Here is a 12,970-nt window from a genome sequence, read left to right on the forward strand (position 1 = left end):
TAAATTCACATAGAATTTTTCTTTTTTCAACCATCTTTATTTTCTCTTCTTTATTAATTTCCAGGTACTTTAGTTAGATTGTGAGCCTTCGGGACAGTAAGGGAATTTTTTAAGTACCTTCTTACTTCTCATTTATAATCTTAATGTATATTTTCTTCAAACCGCTTAGAACCTAACGGATGTAGCGGTATATAAGAAATAAATTACATTACATTACAATTTATATACATAATTTTGTAAAACAGATACAGCTAATAAAAATCTTGCTATTTTGACTTGTCATCACACCTCCATTCTTTGCCATCGCTACTTTGTGCTCTTCTCATGAATTTCATAAGCCAAATCACGTGCATCAGAGCTAGGTAGGATGCCAGTAGTCCTAATCTGCACATCAATGAAAGGTAGAGCTCCTCTTAAAATAGATGTGAACAATTTCAGTCCTCAAAGGACACAAACCAGGGTGGTTTTAAGGTTATCCACAATGAATATGCACGATTGATATCACTTATATACAATGGAGGCCATGCAGAATTTCTCTCATACATAGTCATTGTGAATCTGCAAGATCCAGACTGGTTTAGGATCTTGGAGCCCAGAACTACTCATCATTTTCTCAGAAGAACCTTTAAGGAGTGCGTGGCACACTGATTAGAACTGCAGCCTCAGCACCCTGAGGCTGTGGGTTAAAATCCCACGCTGCTCCTTGTGACCCTGGGCAAGTCACTTAATCTCCCATACATTAGCTAGAGTGTGAACCCACCAGGACCGATAGAAAAAGATTCTAGAGTACCTGAATGTAAACCACTTAGGCCGGGGGTGTCAAGGTCCCTCCCGCGATCCAGTCGGGTTTTCACGATTTCCCCAATGAATATGCATGAGATCTATTAGCATACAATGAAAGCAGTGCATGCAAATAGGTCTCATGCATATTCATTGGGGAAATCCTGAAAATCCAACTGGATTGCGGCCCTCGCAGACCCCTGACTTAGGCCATAAGTTGTATATAAATACTATAAATAAATAAATATAAGGGCTATACACTTAGGGCTCCTTTTACGAAGGTGCGCTAGCGTTTCTAGCACACGCTAACCCCGCGCTACACGGAAAAAACTAACATCAGCTCTATGAAGGCATTAGCGTGTAGCGTGCTTGCTAAAACCTCTAGCGCACCTTCGTAAAAGGAGCCCTAAGTCCAGCACTTTTCCCCTTTTTTATGTTTTGCCTTTTTCCGACGGAACAAAACAAGTGGAAAATCACTGGACAAAGTACATAGCTCTCGATGGAGACTGCCCCAACTTTGTTGGTTGGGCTGAGAACTTTTCAGCGACCTGATGAGAATTATGTGGCCAACTCTTTTCTTAAAGATTACTGCTGTACTTTTACCATACTGCCATTTACTCATCAAGTTTGACTACTAAATTAAATTAACTTCTGAAGAGTCTTATAAGAAACAGTTTTGCATGCACAATTCATAATGTTAAAAACAAAACTGATTCCAGACTGTTCTTCTACAGCTGATAATCATTACATTGTTTTAACATTTCAGCAGTAACATCTTGCCAATATTCTCATTAGAAACCTCCTTGCAAACACATGTTAATTTTGGGAAAGCTGTTCCCAAGAAATGGGTTCATAAAATTGCTTTCTCACACCCACTAGAGACATTTTCTTCTAGAGAATTCCCCAGCTATCCTTTGTTTACTTCTGAGCCACAAGCATGATGGATAGGATAAAATATGTCAGAGAAGTGTACATTTCCAGTCTAAACACAAATAAGTGCATTTCAAAATCTTCTAGCACTTCAGTAATTGTATTATTTATACTGTAAGCTCAAATGGGTGAAAGAAAAAGCCTAATAAACTACCAGGCTGGGAACTGGAAGGAACAGGTTCAAATCCCCAGGGCTCATTATAGCCTTGGGCTAGCCATTTAGCTCTTTACTGCCTTTGGATGGCTAGGGGTGGCACTGGCAACTTCACCTCACCTAGGGTTTGCCACGGAAGCTGCCACAAGCCCCCATAAGCTGTTTGTGGCTTGGTGTGGCTAGACAGATAGATAGATAGATAGATAGAGAGTGAGAGAGAGAGTGAGAGAGAGAGTGATAGAGAGAGAGAGAGAGTGAGTGAGAGAGTGAGAGAGAGAGAGAGAGAGAGAGAGAGAAATTCTAAAATGACTACAAAAGCTTCAGACCCTGCAGATACCATATTTCTTTTCCACATCAAATTGCAGTAATTGACTTTGAAGACTCTCCAGCATGACATCTGGTACTATGTTGTTAACAAAAGCTTTACGATTAAGTAATCTTGAGCAAGCTTATATCAATCATTTTTCTGACATTTTACAAAAAAGAAATGAAAGTAACCACCAACTAAATTCAACTAGCTGTCCACTCCCTATTCCTTCACAAAGCTAATTATTATTATCTGCAGCATAAGGGGAAGCTTCTAACACACCATTCAAAGAGCAGATTCTAGACAAAAATGTTTTACTAAAAATGATGCATCAATATGTACATTACCATTTCAAACTGTATTAAAAAAATAAGGTAATGATAAAGCTGCTTTAATAGATAATAGATTGCTCAGCGGTCAGCATTATTGCATGATGAAGAAAATGTGCAGGACAGTGGTCCAACTTCTTGGTCTCAATTGCTAAATTTACAACAGCGATTGATCCAGGCTCAGGTGCACAGAAGTACCATGGTACAATATAATAAAATCGATACATCCCGAGGGGTCTTCAGATTTATAGAGCTCTGAAATTATTTTTGCAGAATATGTCCTTTCTTGAGAAACGGAATGCTAGATAGATTGTGAGCCCACCGGGACAGACAGGGAAAAATGCTCGTACCTGAATAAACTCGTGTAAACCGTTCTGAGCTCTCCTGGGAGAACGGTATAGAAAACGGAATAAATAAATAAAATAAATTTAATGATGTTAACTGTTGAAACCACCTCAATTGTAGAAGTGGAAATTCTTACAAGTTTCAAGAGATATATCCAAAAGAGGAGTTTGATAAAGTTGGCTGAATTACAACAAATATGAACTTCATTTCATCAAATTTAAACAGGAAAACATTGCTAAATACTGACGTGACGAAAAGTGACTATACAGAAAATCATATTTACCCCTGGATGCTTAATCAATGCAAAGTGCATATAGGAGACCATTTGAAGATGGTTCTACACATTTAGATAAGAGCAGTGTTGATCAAGGAGTCCAAGTGCAACATCCAAGAGGTAGAGGGCATTTTTTACCTCGCAGTCTGGCAGGTCTTGTTACAAAACCAATCGAAGGACAGAATTTTATCCTCTGCAGGACTAGAACAGGCCATACACTTGGTCGCAGAATCAACCGTGATTAACCTTTCTTCACAGCCTTTATCAAGAGAACAACAGGAGCTGTTGGATTTAGGATTAGGTTTTGTTCCAGCTAATGGCTACGATCCATTTGACTTCAATTAAAAGAGCATTTTGGACTTAATCAAGAATATAATGACCATTCTATCATTTTTCTGAAGTCTTCTGTACATGGTGCCCCCCGGGGCCCTCACATCCAGCTTGGCTGACATTTTTTTTTTAATTAGTCATAGAAACATAGAAAATGACGGCAGGATTTAACAAAATTAGAAGTATAAAGGCTCTTCAAAAAATTTTATTCTTAATATGTCTAAAAGTCAGCAGGATGCGTTAAGGTAATTACGCTCCCAAGAAGATTGGGTGATAACTCATGCTGATAAGGGAGGAGCTACTGTAATTTGGCCAAAAGTACAATATCTTGAAAAAGCTAAACGTCAGTTGGATACCAATAATCATTATAACATCTTACAGATGGACTCTGCACCTAAGTTGATGATTCAGATCTCTGTTATCCTTTCTTCTCATCAAGCGAAGGACTTCTTGACTTTTAGAAAACGGGAATTCCTACAAGAACTTCACCCTAGGACTCCTAGATTATATTTTTTACCTAAGGTACATAAATTGGCTCTCTCGCCTCCTGGTTGTCCCATTGTTTATACTAGGGGATCAGTCCTTGGGCCCCTTTCTAAATTTCTTGATATTTTTTTAAAACCCATAGCACAGAACATTACCTCTTATTTACAGGATACTTCCTATTTTTTGGGAACAGTTCAGGAACTCTCCACTATTTCTTAATTAGATTTCTTCTATAACCCTTGGCATGGTGTCCCTTTACATTATGATTCCACACAATGGAGAACTGCAAATGATTTCAGTAGCTAGAGGGGTTATCCAAAGAATACTATTAGAAAAGCTTACTTAAGAGCTAAGTTTGCACAATGCCAATTACTTTTGCAATATAAAAGAGACAATTTGAAACAAGATCGTTTGGTGCTGGCATTGTCATTTTCAACTTTGGCATCTAATATTGTGAAAATCATATATCGCCACTGGTCCGTTCTTAGTGTGTTATCTATAGTTCCAGAATTCCTGATTGTAGCTCATAAGAGACTGTGGGGGATGTCAATGGTGCAAATTAACTATTGAAGGACATGAGTGGTCAGTCCTGAATAGAGAGGTCGTTATTACATCAAGATATGATACTACTGTAATTCTGACTTGGTTATTTATGCTATTATATGCCCATGTGAAAAAAAAAAAAAATCTACACTGGGCGGACTTTGTGATCTATAAAAAGACTGAATGAGCATAAATCTCGAATTAATACTCACAATTTTACAGCCCCACTGGCTCAACACTGACATAATTTCCATCATCAGAGCTCTGAAATACAATGGATAATTGTTGATTGTATACAATGTGGGTAGGAGGGTAGTAATTATGACAAAATCCTTAATTACAAAGAAAAAGATGGATTTATAATTTGCAAACGGTATACCCTAGGGGACTGAGTGAAGAAATAAGAGTGGATGTCCCTCATCTAATCATGCTTATGAAGCCCTTGACTTGATTGGCTGCTGTTTTCTTTAAAAAAAAATTTACGTCAGACGCCAGAGCCATGTTGGACTGAGCTGAGATGAATGGTGTATGCTAGTGCAATGTGATAAACGGTAAAAACAGCATGCTGAGAAATCCTTTTCTTTTTTAGCAGGAGCTTCCCTGATGCAGCTCCCTCTGGCAAAACAGTGCTATGTCGGAAGCATGAAGGTGTGATTGAGCATCCTTACAGAAAAGATACCTTTTATACTGCAGAATTGGACTTTATTCAGATAAGTGCTATTCAAGATGTTTAAAGTTTAAAATTTAAGAAAGAATTCACTATAGATGACTCAGTTATTTAAAAAGGATCAATGACGATGTGACTAACACCTAATAAGTTGAAAATGGAAGATTGAGGTTAAGTCTGGTATACACATACCATCCGAAGGTCCAAGAATATAACAGCAATTGTTTGTAGTGCCATTCTGTTTGTGATTAACACTGAAAAGGCATGTTAAAAGCAATCAAAGTCCTTCCCTCTGGTAAAGCAATAGAGCCTATCAGGTTTCCTGAATTTTATAAATTACCCTCTCTACCTTACAGTACACCACCCGACTCTTCTTCCAGAATAATCCTTAATCTACCTGATTTTCCTCACCTCAGATAATTTTGCCTTTCCTGGTCTATGGCTCCACTTTACCTTCTTCTCTTGTTCCTAACCTTACCCAACCTCCCCTTCTGACCGAAACCACTGGATTCCTTGAATCCACATGGTCCACTTCATAAATTCACCATCTCAACATCCCTTCTCTCACCTACCTTATTCAAAGCTCCAACAGTTTCTCCCCCTCAATCAACCCTCCCCATATTGTATGAAAACATCTCGCCTATGACACCTTCACCGCAGCTCTTCTATTCTGCTCCGCACTTCTCCCATATGCCTTGCCCAGTAGGCCACGGAGGTGGAGTTGGGCTGTTAACTCTCCCCTTCTTGCAGTTTTCAACCCCTTTTTCTTCTCCAGTCTCACTGCTTCTCCTCCTCTGTCTCCTCTGACTCAGTCTATCTATTCGCCCCCCCTTACTTCAACCCCTTTTTCTTCTCCAGTCTCACTGCTTCTCCTCCTCTGTCTCCTCTGACTCAGTCTATCTATTCGCCCCCCTTACCTCTCCAAATAGCGGTCATTATCAACTCCCTGAGAAATACCTTGCTTCCTTTCTCACCGACCTTGACTCCTGGCTTTCTGTCTTCCTCGAACCTTCACCACCTTCCCTCATCATGGGTGATTTTAACATTCACACTGAGAACACTGTCAACTCCTATACCTCAAAGTTCCTTGCTCTCATATCCTCTTTCAATCTCCAACTGTACTCAAGCATCCCTACGCACCAAAAAGGCCACTGCCTCGATCTTGTCCTCTTCTCTAACTTCTCTACCTCAACTCTTCCCCTCTCTGATCATGATCTCATAACCTTCATGACTCATCACCCTGCCCCCCCCCCCCAGAAACAACCAATCCTCACCAATAATTTCAGAAATCTTCAGTCCAAACCAATCCAATCCTTAGTCTTATATACCGGATCATTCCCAAATGGGACTCAAACCGGTTAATAAAGTTAGCTCAAAGCACATAGGAAAACAATAATTAGACAAGAAGAACATATGCTACAGTCTCTTATTTGTCAGCTAAAAATGTATCAAATATGTCTTCAGAGATTTTCTAAAACATGTCAAGGAGGAAAGGAGTCTAATTTCTGAAGGGAGGTCATTCCAAATTTTTACCAAGGCAAATGCCATAGAGTATGAAAGCCTACCCAAAGCTTGAGCACCTCTAATTGAAGGAAATATTAATTTAAATTTATGTATTCCTCTGGTTGAAAGAGGTTGTTGGGAATTAAAACAAAGAGTGAGCAATGGGGGAAAAAATCCCATATAAACTTTTAAATACAACACTAGCACATTTGAACTGAACCCTCCAATATACTGGGAGCCAATGCAATGTTCTCAGTAATGGAGTAATGTGATCATATCTACTCTTTCCGAAAATCAATTTAGCGGCCGTATTCTGAATGAGCTGTAATCACTTGCTTAAACTGATGTAAAGAGAATTTGCATAGTCCAAATGGGCTAAAACAATAGCTTGGACCAATACAGCAAAGTGACACTGATGAAAAAAACAACGAACCCTCCTTAACATCCATAAGCTAAAGATTAATTTGATTAATCAGAGAAAGAGAAGAATCCAAAACAAACCCCAGGATTCTGGATGAAAATTCAATCTTCAAAGTATCACCAGAATTTAATCATACAGAGGAAGGCAAATTGTGTGTAGTAGGGCCAAACCATAAAAATTTTGTTTCAGTGGCGTTTAATTTCATACATACAGAGGAGGCCCAACCTTGAAGTCTTGAAATACAAGAGTTGATATCTGCTGTTAAGTTCATCAATGATGGATCAACATCAAGTAAGATGAAAATATCAACTGCGTTAAGTGAATCAATTCTGAGGTAGATAAATTCAAATATTTCAGTGTCGTCATATATATATTAAACTAGCTGATGCCCCGACGTTGCACGGGTATTTAATTATAGCAATAACACTGTAAATGGATTCAAATAAAGATACTTTATAGTGGTGAATGAAATTATTTTTTTACAGCTTAATAAAAAGTACAATATTCAAATTATAATGTGAAATATTTGACAAAATGAATACAATACAACTAACTCAAAACGTGATTATAAACAACATTTTTAGTTTCACCTCCAGGAGCAAGAACATATAAATTGTTGGGTGAACCCACCCTTGAGCAAGCAACATAGAGTTGTGGGCCGAGAGACCCCCAGAACATATCACCCCAGGTAGTGAGGGATCTGCATACCAAGTTTCGTTCAAATCGGTCAAGCCGTTTTTGAATTACTGTGAGAATGGCAGCTTTTTACATTTTTTCCATTGACATGAATGGGTGATATCTGATTTTCTGTTTGTAGCTCCGCCCATGTGTGCAGGTGGGCCGCGAGACCCCCAGAACATATCACCCCAGATAGTGAGGGATCAGCATACCAAGTTTCGGTCAAATCGGTCAAGCCGTTTTTGAATTACTGTGAGAATGGCAGCTTTTTACATTTTTTCCATTGACATGAATGGGTGAAATCTGATTTTATGTTTGTAGCTCCGCCCACGTGTGCAGGTGGGCCGCGAGACCCCCAGAACATATCATCCCAGGTAGTGAGGGATCTGCATACCAAGTTTCGTTCAAATCGGTCAAGCCGTTTTTGCGTGATCGCGGCACATACACACACACATACATACATACACACATACATACCTCCGATTTTATATATATAGAAGATAATATGGGAGACAATGGAGACCTCAATGGTACTCTGCAAACAGGAGACCAAGATGGAGAACATTTACCCTCAGCGTGAACTTGATAAGATCATAATTTCAAAAAACCATTGAACCAATTCAGAACTCTCTGGTCTAAGCCAATATTAATCAATAGTTGCATTAGGATATCGTGATCAACAACATCAAAAACTGCCGAAAGGTCAAATTGTAACAAAATAGCACAACGGACATGGACTAGAAGTTGTTGAACTTTTGCCACTAGTGAAATAAGAAGAGTTTCAGTACTATAGTTTGGACGGAATCCATGTTGGAATGGAAGAAGTATGGAAAATTTATCCAAATATTCTGGAAACAATTGATTCCAAGATCTTTGTTAACAACAGTATATTTGCAACTGAACGATAGTGGGAGGCTAAAGTCGGATCTAATTTGGAATTTTTTAGCAGTGCAAAAAAACCATTGGTAAGAATATAGTTTACCAACATTGTAAACCAAGGGATAACATATGTAGGGATACTACAAAAAATATATGAAAGAACGGGATCAAGCACACATTTTTTGCAACCAAGTTTAGCACGGAGCTTCAGCAGTTGGAATTCTGTCACTGTACTAAAATTGTACCAATACCTATCAACTGAAATCTCATTAAGATATTTTTTTTGATACAAGGTAGATCAACAAGCCCTGAAATATTAGAAAATGATGATCTTATTGTTAAAATTTTGTCATTAAAGAAAGAACCTAATTCTTCTACAGAAGGTCTAGTAATTTTATCAGCCTGCTCAGATGGTATTACCTCACATCTCAAACACTATGCCATGTAATTCTGTCAATGAAGCACTCTCTTCCTATAACACTAATCTCTCCTCTGCTCTGGATACACACACTCTTCCTATAAGACATGCCAAACCCCAGCCCTGGCTTACCTCCAAGATCTACCACTTACGTTCCTGTGCCCGGTCTGCGGAATACCACTGGCTGAAATCCTGCACTCACACTGACTTTATACACTTCAGATTCATGCTGACCTCCTTCCAAGCTGCCCTCTCTCTTGCAAAAGAGGAGGGGGCCTTAGGCACTTGTGCCAATCAGGCTTAGACCCCTCCCCGGTGCATCCCACAATGGGACAGGCCTGCCTCATTTCGATGGAGGCTGGCCTGCAGGACGGATGATGGGAAGATCCATCTGGTCATCTGGTCATCACGATATCTATGGTGGGACCTTTCCAGCAGGAGGGATTAGGCACTCTTCTGCCAGTTTCGTTCAGGGGAGAGGGGGTGTTCCAGCAGGAGGGATTGGGTACCTTCCTGCTGGCAATCTTCAGGGAGGTGGGGGGGTTTCCGGCAGTTGGGATTGGGCACCCTCCTGCCGGCGGTCTACGGGGGGGGGGGAGTTCCGGCAGGAACGTTGGGCACCCTCCTGCAGGGTTCGGTCTGGGGAGAGGGTTTCGGCAGGAGGGAATGGGCACCCTCCTGCTGGTGATATTCAGGGGGGGTGTTCTGAACAGGAGGGATTTTATAAACTCAAACACTTGACTACATGTTCCACAACGTTCGTGGTATATGTGATTTTCTGCCCCTGTTTGAAAATCTACGTAGGGCAGACTACACGCACCCTGAGAAGACGCATTACTGAACATAAGAGTTGTCTTCACAACAACAAGCTACAAGCTCCCCTTGTTGTACACTGTCTTGAACACAACCACAGTTTTGAAGATTTACGGTGCTTTGCCATTGATCACATCAAGGAAGGAACTTTTAACCGCCAGATTCAGTTACTACGTGCTGAACAATTTTGGATCCACCTACTAAACAGCGAAGAACCTGTCGGTTTAAATCAAAGACTCGAATGGAACGCTTTTTATTAAAAAATTAAAAAAAAATTTTAAAAACATTTTTTCACATCTTTCTATATCTTTTTGGCAGTGGTCCTTTTCAATCACATAAGATTTTACGGACAAATATTTCAAGAAAGAAGAGAGAAAAAAAGAGAAAAGCAAAGAAAAATTCTCAAAATCAAAGTTTTTCTTTGAAATTTTTTAAAAATGAAAAACAATACAATACAATAAAATAAAAAACAAAAAATGCATGTTTTTGCTTTTGCTGGTCCGTAGCACTGGTTCATCTTGTCAGATTTTTTCTCAGTTGTCACGTCTTTTTTCCTCTCAGCTGTCACGTCTTTTTTCGATTTATTTCCGGTAGTGACGTTCACACTGGGGGTATTTAAATTTCAGAATTCCAGAGTCGCCCCATGGAAGCCATCTTTTTGGACTCTTCTGAAGCGGTAGTTTCCGCTCTTTCAAGGTACTTGCTAGTATTTAATATTAAGAAGTTAAAACTCATTGAGAAACTGTCTAAGTTCTTTTTGTTTTATTCTTCTTTGTTTTGCAGACTGATCGGTCGGGTCACACCCTGATGCAGCTTGTCGGTGAAACGCTGGCCTCCGTCGGTGTGCCGATCAGTTGAAGATAAGTGGTTTTTCCTCTATCTACAAATTTGTATATGTGAAGCACAAGTTTTTCTGCTCAAACACTCATTTTAACGAAGGTTTTGCCTGTGAGGTTACCGTCTAACTACCTTGATATCCACCTTTGTGGCGGTGGGAGGGCCTTTTTCTGAGGCTTTTTCCTTCTTTTTGAGTAAATTTAGAGTTGATACTTGTCTCACATAGTTTTCTGCAAAACTTTATCACTACATTGTCCTACATATGCTAGGTACGCCACTGCACTGGGCTGCTTCTTCACAAAGGTGCCACAAGGAAGAATACATTCAGACCACACAGAACAGAAAAGGGGTAAGAGGGTTATGGCCAGGTAGAGGTAAGCCTTTTTAGCTCAGCTCTGACCTTTTTTTAAAAAAATAAATATAATTTCTTCCTTGGGAAGGGGAACTAATGTTTTAAAGGCACTTCAAAAAACACAAGAAGAAAAGCCACACTTCTGAATGTTTCCTGAAGTGTGCCGGTGTGACAATGAAAAGGCCAAAAAGTCAGTCATTAAAATCTCACTGCTCTTACAGGGAGAAAATAAATGAGGAAGGGGAGGGAGGAGGCACAGACTTTTAAGATAAAACAAAAGCAAAGAAACCAAATCTAACAGCCTACTCAGCAGAAGGGAAGCTCACAGTAGTTTTCTGCTTGATAACACCAAACAGAGGCACATGACCGGGACTGTAAGGTGGTGTGTCTGCAGGGGGAGGACGTGAAGAATACAGTTAACAAAAGATACAACTCAGCTTCCACGGACATTCTCTGCAGCCTACAAAAAGGAAAAGCCGCTTGAAAAATAAATTGAAACTTGCCTCAGTTTCCCAGCTGACGTCTTTCTCCCTGGAAAATGGGTTCCTCTTGCTGGACTGGAGGAGGAGCTGAAAGGCGGCTCTCTTTCTGAAGGAGGGGATAAGCTGTGCAGAGGTGAAGGGGGGGGAGACAAACCTCAGTGCAGCGGTGAACAACAACTAAAAGTGCTCAGTTTGGTTTCACTTAACCACTGCACGTGTTTCACCACAAGCAGTTAATTTAAACCTTGCGCTCAGTGTCTTTTTCTAAATGTTGTTATCCATAGAAGCAGCAGCATTGAATATACAGTATATATAGAAAGGAGCGACCATCTCTGTTTTATAAATAATAACTGAATATTGGCAGCTATCTGTAGAATTAGAGCAGATCCCCCCTCCCCCATTCCACCCTGGCACTATCCAGAAAGTTCTGGGAAGTCAGTAAGACTTTTCAGTAGCCATTATGGGCTGGATTCAGTAAATGGTACTGAACAGTATTCTTTGATGGGTGTTCCAGGATCCACACTCAACTATATGCTTGAGGAATAACACCAACTGAAACCAGGTATAAATCTCAGCGCTCAAGTTGAGTGTGGAACCACACTATTCTATAACAGTGTTTCTCAACACGTGGTACGCGTACCCTTGGGGGTACCTGAGCCACTTGGGGGTACGTGGCCTGCCCGCTGCCAGGGATCCCTCCCTATCTCTCTACCTGCCTGCTGCATACCCCCACCCCCAAACCCAACCCTGTTACTTCGTTGGAGCCGGACTGGCTCTCTCCTCCCCCAGCAGCACTCTTGTGCAGGGACACAGGTGGAGATTCACACGCTGCTTAGCTGACCATGAGCCTTCTCTCTGACATCAGAATTGACATCAGATGGAAGGCTTGTGGACCTGCCATGTGCAGCATGTAAATCGCTGCACATGCCATCCCTGCACAGAGTTGCTGCTGGGGGAGGATGGAGCGAGTCTGGCTCTAAAGAAGTAACAGGGTCGGCATCAGGGGTGGGGGTAGTGCAGTGGGCCAACAGGGAGGGATCCCTGGCAGCGGCTTCAGCAGGGAGTGGGTGGGCAGAGATCCTCAGTGGCACCTGCGATTTTTGGGGATAGGTTGGCTTCGGAAAGGAGGGGTGCAGGCAGGGCAAGCAGGGATCCCTGATGTGCAACCTAATTTTGGGACAAAGCTGGAAGGCAGGGAGGGGGCATGAACTTGACACAGAAGGAAGAGAAGGGGCATGAACATGGGACACAGAAGGGAGGGAATAGAAAGGGAGAATTGATGGGCATGAGTGTGTGAGTGAGAGATGGTGCACATGGGGAAAGGAAGAAAGGAAAGTTGGGTATAGAGAGAGAGGAGTGAGGTAGAGATACATGGGGAATAGAAGGATGAGAGGGAGAAATGTTGGCTATGGTGGTGCAGAAGGGGATGCAAGGGGAAAGAA

At 40.9% G+C, this 12,970-nt stretch overlaps 1 protein-coding gene across 2 annotated transcripts in view; it reads right to left on the reverse strand.

Moving 5' to 3' along the window:
- Positions 1 to 11,680, reverse strand: part of CPQ (carboxypeptidase Q) — a 366,663-nt gene extending 354,983 nt beyond the window's left edge. Inside the window, exons 1-2 of one of the 2 annotated variants that reach the window (XM_033934454.1) lie at positions 11,550 to 11,637; positions 4,691 to 4,742 (exon numbers count right to left, since the gene is read on the reverse strand). The gene's annotated coding sequence lies outside the window, so the exon portion shown is untranslated. Of the gene's footprint in view, positions 1 to 4,690; positions 4,743 to 11,549 lie in introns of both variants that reach the window. The other variant, XM_033934451.1, reaches the window with a different exon arrangement.
- Between the last annotated feature and the right edge of the window lie 1,290 nt (positions 11,681 to 12,970).

This window comes from Geotrypetes seraphini, chromosome 2, assembly GCF_902459505.1.
Source record: "Geotrypetes seraphini chromosome 2, aGeoSer1.1, whole genome shotgun sequence".
Taxonomy (NCBI): Eukaryota; Metazoa; Chordata; class Amphibia; order Gymnophiona; family Dermophiidae; genus Geotrypetes; species Geotrypetes seraphini.